This window comes from Cuculus canorus, chromosome 16 (genome assembly GCF_017976375.1).
Source record: "Cuculus canorus isolate bCucCan1 chromosome 16, bCucCan1.pri, whole genome shotgun sequence".
NCBI classification, from domain to species: Eukaryota; Metazoa; Chordata; class Aves; order Cuculiformes; family Cuculidae; genus Cuculus; species Cuculus canorus.
This window is the reverse complement of record NC_071416.1, coordinates 17,734,165-17,742,741: the sequence shown is the minus strand read 5'-3', so window position 1 is coordinate 17,742,741 and position 8,577 is coordinate 17,734,165.

Here is an 8,577-nt window from a genome sequence, read left to right as displayed (position 1 = left end):
GAGAAAGGGGAAAAAAAAAAAAAAGCCTGTCCATGACTTGTGACTAACTGGGACATGTCATCTTCTGGATCAGCATCTGCTCATTCTGGGCTGGTCCCCCTTGCCACAAATTGCATTTTCTGCTTGCATAACTGGTCCAGTTCTGATTCTGGCACAGAGATCAGCCCTTCCCTGAATCCAACCGGGGACAGCTTCTCCAAGGAGCCTGCTGGTGAGCTCCCTTTGAGAGCTTGGACAATCTGGGCTAAAAGGAGGCCACCGAGCATTGCTGCCTTGCTGAGGCAGCCACAGACCTCTGGGACCATCTGCAGAAATGTCTCATCAGAGCAGGCAGGGAGGTGTTGTGAAATCCACGCATGCCTTGACAGCAGCCCAGATCCCTGCAGCTCCAGTCAGAAAATAGGAGGAGCTCCTGCTGAGGGTCGCCAGAGCAAGGCTCCAGCCTGTGGACACCGCCTCGGCTCCGGGAAAAAGCCCAGCAGCTCCTGCTGGAAGTGCAGCAGGACTGCCTCCTGCCCTCAGCTTAGAACTGGGATGATCTGGGCTGTACTGGGAACTGCAGGGTATTTTTCATGTAGTCCTTAAATCAAGACACTTTGGTGTTGGGTTTCCACCTGCTGCAGGGCTTTTGGAAAAGTAATATAGAAAGGAAGTGTTTGACCTATGGGACTATCTGCACCTGGTTGCCCAGGGCCAGCAACGGAAGCCTGACCCATGGCTCATCTTGTCCCAGAGCTTTCCTCCAGTTCAGAGTCAGCCAGAGCCCCAGAGGAGCATCTCACAAGGCAGCTCCTTTTGTAGACCAGACTCCAGGAATGGAAACAGCCCAGAAGCTCACTCCATTGGCCAGGGCAGACATCTGCTCTCCCTGCTCTGGCTGAGCCCAGAACTCAGTGAAGGACAACATCTCTTACAGTGACTTAGAACATGGAGAGTTGTGTGTGCACAGGGCAACACACATGTACACAACCCTAGCTAACTGACCTACGTTGGAGGAGATGTTTTGAAGTGCTTTTGGAGGCCATGCATGCTGTCCATGGCACATTTATGACATTATCTACATCTCCTTCCTGGGGCAGGGTGCTCCCTAGGCTACATGGAGAAATCCTGATCTCCCTGTGCTGTGATTTTGCTGGGAACCACATCTAGCACAGTGTGTTTAGGATTAGGAGAGCCATTTATTTCCCCAGCGGCTGGCTTCATTCTCCACTGCCAGAAGCTGACCGCATTCATACCCCAGTTTTCTTTGCATCTCTTGGTCCTGCTGAGATGTGATCTGCTGCCTGCACAGGCGAAGCCTCTCTGCTGGCCTGCCATGCAGAAAGCATGCTCTGGATTGCCTGTATGAGAATTAAATGCAAACACTTTGCAAACCACAGTCCTTGAGTGCGAGGCAATGAGCCTAGGCTGTCAAAGTGAAGAGGAAGATCCTCTGAGCCATGCAGGTGAAGCTGAGCCACGCTGGTACTTGCGAGTAGAGAAGCAGCACGTGCAGAGGCTCTGGCTCCAAGGGACACCAGCCATCCTCTATATGCAAGCCTGGCTTTAAGATCTCTGTTGCTGCTGACACTGTTCACCAGTCTCACATGTGATCCCCATCACAGAGGTGGTGCTGGGTGTGAGAGGAGAGCAACGGTGAGACCTCTGCTGCAGACCAGCCCCTTTGTGCAGCAGCTTGTCACAGGGGTGCTCTGCTTATCCCTGGGTCCTCACAGCAGGGCAGAGCCATGCCTCCAGCCTTGGCTGCTGCAGCCTCTCTCCCTAAACCTGTGCCATGATGGTGCCACTGTGCCTTCCCCTGTATGGAGACACAGCGTGAAGGTTCTGTGGTAACATGCAGCTTCTGCTTGGATCTGGCTACATCCTCCACAGCCTGATTGTCCTCCTTGTCCCCATTCAGGGGCATGGGCACCTGCTTCAAGCCAGCATTCTTCTCCCAGGACCCTCCCCTCCTTGGGTTGGTCTGTGGGGTGAGAGCCTAGCCTCTATTCTCTTGCCTCTGAGCCCTGGTCCCTGGAAACATCTGCAAGGAAATAGCTGAAGGTATTGAAAGGGGAGACAGGAAACACTCAGAATATTTTTTTTCCTAAATATAATGACACCAATGTTTTTTTGCAGTGTTAAAAATAGAAATCAAGGGAACCTGCCTTTTTCCTGTTTGCTTTCAACTCTTGCTTTCTTGCCTATGTCTGTGTTCTGGGAATCTGAATGTAAATCAACAAAAAAGATCTTGGCAGTGTGCAAAGCGAAGCCAGGTGGGTTTGGCCTTGGCTCCTGCTTCCCCAAGCTGGGCCACACTCCCCTGTGCAGTGCTGCGAGCTCCCACCTTGTGCAGTTGATCCTGCAGGCTCCAGGCTGCAGTGGGACCCGGCACTGACTCGGCTGCTGGGAATGTCTCACTGGGTGTCTCTAGGAGTGCGGTCACCCTCTTGCACCCCATGTCCTGGCTCCAATCACTCTCCTGACTTTCACAAGTGTCTCAGTGACACGAGTGAGCTCCGAGCACTGCTGGCACTCTTCCTCCTGTGTCTGGCAGAGCTGTGCTTGTGCCCAGGGCTAGATCTGCTCATGTGCTAGCACAGGAGCCCTGTGCAAAATCCCCCCTTTCCCACCTCTCTCACTGAAGACGTTTCCCCAGATGCCTGTGGCTGGATAGCAGCACATCCTTCCAGCATGCCCTGCATGCACCCCTTCCCAGGGCTCCCTCCCAGCCTCCATCAGTGTGTTGGAAAGATTTTGTTTCCACTCTTGCACCAGCTCATTAGAGAGTAAGGGCCATGTTCAACACCTCAACACCAGAGGCCCAGAGGCTGGTGGATTCACACTCACTGGGGTGGCACTGAACTGTACCAGGGCATCCAGAGCTCTAGGGATCAGGATGCAGGAGCAGCTCCCTGCCCTGTATGGGGAAAAGAAAAATGCCGGAGTGCTGCAGGAGACCGTGTTTGAACAGCAATGTGCCTTTCATTCGGAAGGTGATACCACACTCCAGGTCAGCACAGCTGTCTGCTTGCTGCAGGTGTTCAGATGAAAAGCTAGGCACTCATTCTTCAGGAGAGAAAACTGGGATGTGCGTGTCTTGGATGGAGGCTGCTGCCTGATTTATTACAGAATCAGCTCTAGGTGTCTCAGGAGAGAAAGTCCTGGCAGGGGATGAGAGGCGAGCATGTGTATGCATGGACTGCAGCACACAAAATGCTGCATTGTAGGAAGACGGTCTAGAAAGCGCTGAAGCTGGGAGCGGGAATGATGAATGAGTCCTCTGGCCCAGTCTGCATTCCTCTGCCCTTCCTATTCCTTTCTTGAGTTGGTGAACAGGGCGGATGGGCAGCCCTGAACTCTTGGTCTGTCTTGGAAAGCCATGAGGCAGACAAGCACTGGCCGGGAGTATTGGTGGTGCTGGCAGAGCATGCAGAACACACTGGCAGTGCCAGAGAACTTACTCTGCTGTGCTGCAGGTACCACCCTTATGCAGCATCCTTCAAAAGGCTAATTTTTGCAAGAAGTTGTATTCCATGCACTGGTAACTTACCAGGTTGACTGCAGGCTGTTCTTTCAGAAGTCTTTGATTAGCTGGACACAAGGTGTTTAAAATGTCACAGACTACCATGAGTCACTCTCTGGGCCACTTTTGTACCACAGAGCCAGTTCTGCGTGTCACTGGAAAACCGGCACTTCAACCTGGCATGATGTGATTTTAAAACCACCTCCACAAGAAACTTCCTTGAGTTTCCTTCCCAGCTCCAGCTGCTTCCCTGGCACAGCTCTGGCCCCTGGTTGCCAGCACACCCCTTCTGCAGCTTTTTGGATGCCTCTTTCCTGCCAAGCATGTTTGGTCCCTTTATCACACAAGCTCTTTGCTGTCAGCCAATGTCGGGGTCTTTCAGCCATGATGTCAGCAGTATCCAAAGGGGCCTCCTTTGCAGATGACGATACTGTCCTGGGCTGGAGGATCAGACCACCTACTAACAGGACACTCCTTTGCTGATGGGGTTTCATCAGGGGCTCTCTGACTATGCTTTTAGGGCCCATTTGGTCACCAAACTCATGGTGTGAATGGGATCCTGTCCCTACCTGGTGCTGATCAGCAACCTGTCATGGTGTTAACTGTGACTGAACCAAAACCATTGACAGAGGATGGACAGCCAGCCATGGGGACTGACAGCCCATTGTGAGCACACAGCCCCTCTGTAAGGCACTGCAGGTTGACTGCTCCTGATTCACAGGTGGAAGCTGAACTGCAGAGACTTCCCAGGCTTTCTCCTCTGCCCCACCCAGCTGCTGACCTGCAAGATATCCCATGCACAACAGCTGTCTTCAGTGTGAGCACGGAATGGAACACAGCCTCGGCATCCGGGCTGAAACTGCAGGAGAAAAAAGGCCTTAAGAACTTCAGCCATAACTTGTATATTCGAATATTTGTCCTCTTCCCCAGCCAGCCCTAGCAGGCAAAGTGAAGGTGCCTGGGGTGGCGGGCAGCAGTCTCTCTCACGGACCGCCGGAGGTGGCTGGCCTTGCCACAGCACACGTGCTCCCCTGATCAATTGAGGCCCATCATCCCACGTCGCCTCAGCTCGGGGAGGGGGCTGGAGCTGTGGCCTGGGGAGAGCGGTGCTGATACAGCAGCCCCCCAGAACTGCAACCCCCCAGAGCTCCGCAGCTATCAGATCTCTCGGCCCCGCAGCCCCCTGGTCTCGCAGCCCCCCTACGCTCGCGGCGCCGCGGCAGCGCACGGCCTCTCTCTCCCTCTCGTGGCCGCTCTGCTCGAGCTCTGCCCGGCGAAGGCGAGGGGCTGCACGCTAGCATTCCTGCCCCGGGCTCCTTCACTGCCCCCCAGCACCTCCATCCTGCCGTCCAGAACCCCTGACTGACTTCTGGCAGCCTCGTCCCGCCCCCCAGCACCCTGGTTGCCCCCCCAGCACTCCTGACCACCCCTTGGCACCCCTCACTGCCCCCCGGTATCCTCACACTGGAAGCATTCCCCCCCGATCCCACAGCACCCCATCCTGACCTCTGGTACCCCCACTCTGCCTCCCAGCACCCCTGACTGCCCCCAGTACCCCCAACTGCCCCCACACCCTCACCCTGCTCCCCACCCTGCACCCCCCTGTGCCTCCTCAAGTCCCTTCTCTGGGTGCCACATGGGTTTGTCATCACATCGCACCCATGGGTGCTGGAAGTGTGAGCAAGGCCATCAGTCTCACACGCAGAGCCTGTTCTTTCTTTGCTCAGCACCATTCCTGGATATTTACCTTCTGCTTTTAAGCAAAGTTTTTCTGCTTGCACTGGGGAAAAACTTTTTATAGCCAGACTTGCATCACGCCTGCGGAATGATTGGAAGGGAAGCCAGCTTCACCAGAGACAGTTGTCTAAAAATTGAAGCTGTTTTCTTCCCAATAACCTGTTTTCAATTTCTTCTGCAGCCATTGAAGCCAAGAACTGAACAAAACAAGAGCTCCAGGAGATACTATAGAATATTAATTGGGTCAGGGCCCTGGATTAGATGAGTTAAAGTGTCTCCAAAAATTTCCAGCTCAACACAGTGAGGATCACTTTATCTTGAAACATCTTTTGCTCAAGCAGAAGCCATGTCCAGTCTGCCCTGGGGCTCGCAGATGCCTTTCACTGGGACAGCAGCCAGGCAGGGTCCCTCTACGCCCCAGCAGCATCATTCCTGCTGGGAGCCAGCCCTGGGGAGATGGGTGGGAGCACCTGGCTGTTCCTCTGCTTCTTCTCCCCTTCACCTGCGTTCGTCCCCCTTCCTGCTATGTTTCCTTTTAATAGAACCTGATGCAATAGCCTCTAGTGTTGATATTTCTACCGGTGGTCCCTCTGCAAGCCCAGTTTGATGAGTGAACATCTCGTGGGACCCCAGGTGTGAGCACTGTGCCCCTCGGTTTGAGATCAGCCAGACCTTATCTGGTGGTGCAAGGTGGGTGGATGTGAGCATCCTTGGGTGGCAACCTTGAGTTGAGACCAGGGAGGACAATTGAAGTTATTGCTCTGTAGGAATGAAAATAGCTCCTGCATTACTCAAAATCACCCCCAGGCAGGATGGAGCAGTAGCAGGGATGGATTAGTGCCAAGAACAAACCCTGCCGTTTGCCAGGTTTAAGGTCCCCACGAGGGTCTCCTGTGCCCTGTGTCAGGCTAGTAGAGGAGTGGAGGCAATCCCACAGCTTTGCCCTGCAGCATGTATGGCTGGAAGTGTCAGAGCCCTGGCAACACTGATGGACCTTAATGACCCTGACCAGCCTCACCTGGCCCCACACCCCTGAACCCAGGAGCTCTATTTAAGCTCACCTCAAGGCCTCTGGTTCTTCTTGAGCTGTGCTGGATTTCAGCTTAGTTACAGCAGTGCCTGGCTGTGGGATGTTTGGTCCTGACCTCATCCTGCTACCTGCCTTTCTGGCTTGGTGTCAGCTCTGCCCCATCACTATGGACTTGCCTGGTGCTTCTGGACCTGACCCTAGCTCTGATGGATAGACTGATTTCCTGGATTGGCCTGGAACCTGCCTCGCTTCTGTAATGTTGCCTTATGACCTGCGCTCTTGGTTGGACCTGGCTACCACCTCTGGGTCTGTGCTGCTCCCTTTGATGGCCCAACACCCAGCTCTGGGCACTGATCCAGATGTCTGACCTGGACTGGGATGGAGATGCAGGTATGAGACAACAATGGACTCCTTAGCCCTGGCCCATGGGTACTGCTGAGAAGAGCAGGGACCCCCTTCATTTCTGGCACTGCTGTATTACAGCTTGAGAAGGATGACTTGGTCAGAGTGTGCATTAGATACCTGATGTGGTGGGAGGGGATGCCCTCTTCCTGTGGCACTGAGTGGCCCTGCGGGAAGCACCTCCCCAAGTGTGATCTATTCCATGCAGCAGCTCCTGCATCCCTGCAGCTACTGACCAGCCCCACTCCCATCCTTATCCCCCCAGTTGCACCCTGAGGGACTGTGCAGTAAAAGGGGCTGAGAGCTTGTTTAGAACCCCTGAAGAAACACAAAGCTGATTCTGTGGATCCCTGAGGGTGGAGAAGGGGTTTTGTAAAAAAAGCAGGTTCTGGAAGGTGACACCCTGTGCAGTGGTGAGATGTGGCATGGGGTTCAGCAGAAGCTGGGAGCTACCAAATTCCCTTGGACACTGCCTGCCCCTGGCAGAGAAGCTGTACTGGGAACACTGGGGATCCTGGAGTTTCTGCTGTGACTGCATCATACCTGTGAGCTGAGGCTGTGATATTAGAAAGAGCCTGAGGGAGGCAATATTATTCCACTGTTTGCTGCTCTGTCCCAACCATATGTCTAGGAAGGTCAGGTTTTGCAAAAGCATTCTCCCTTTCTTTCTTTTTTTTTTTTTTTTTTTTTTTTTTTTTTTCTCTCCATTGCAGAGAAGATGGGGCACATGATGCTGACTTGCAGGATCACAGCCCACCTGAGAAATGCTGTCCTCAGTTCCTCTCTGTCCTTTAGTGGCCCGGGTGACAGTGTCTGTCCGAGCACTTGTAATCTAATTACCTGCTTATGCTGGAGGCTGGAGCGCAGCTCAGCCACCCCAGTGCAACACGTGCAGCTAAAGCCTGGGCACACAAAGCCTCCTCTGGCACCAGAGAAGCTTGTCTGTGATGGTCGCAGCTGCCAGGTGCGCATGCAGCACTCTGACCAGAGGTTGCACTTGGGATCCTTGTCACTCTGCCCCAATGCAGTGACTCTGCAACTTTTAGAAGGTACTATGGGACAGGGTGTGAAACCTGATCTAGCTCATTCATGGCTGGAATGGCCTCTGAGGATGAAGATCTGCTCCCAACACAGCACTGAATAATGAAAGGAAGAGCTGGGGAAGCACTGTGGGTTGGAGGTTACTGAGCTTTGTGCATACGTAAAACTGCACAAGCCCCGACTCCCTGAGCCCTGCCTTGCGGAGGTCAAAATTGGAGGTGTCAGCCCATGTGTCTCCTGGTTGTCCCTCAAAAAGTGGATTTCAATGGAGCCACAGCTGGGCTTACACTTAGCCTTGGGAGCTGTGTCTGCCTTGCTCTGCTCAATGACACCCATGCAAGAGTAGAGCAGCCTGCTTGGAGTGGAATTTCCTTGAGAGTAGTGCTGCTGGGGGGTGGGGGGTGGTGGTGTCATTCCATATGGGGCTTGGCAGACCTCCTTCCACTCCTCCGTGGCTGGTCCCAGTGCGATGGGCTGCACTGCTGGCTCAGGATGGTCTGAGCCAGACCCAGAAAGGCTAGTCTGGCTCTGCAGGACAGGTAGGTATGAGGGAGGGTACCAGGATCATGTTCCAGCCCCAGCCTGGGCACTGTGCTGCTGATCCTGTAGAGGCTTTGATCTGCAGGAGAGCTCTGCCTTTTGAGATGGTGCTGAAAACACTCGGGAGAAGTAGACTGTGCCAGGCTGAACTGGATCTGTGTCCAAATCCTGGCCTCTGTTGGTGCATGGTGTCTACAAGGAGGGCAGTGACCTCAGCAGATCATGAAGGGCCTAATCTCCTCTGTCCTTGCAGGATGGTTCTTCCTCCTGCAGAATGGCAAGGATGGCTCTACCCTGCCTCACCCCTTGGCTCCACTGAGTG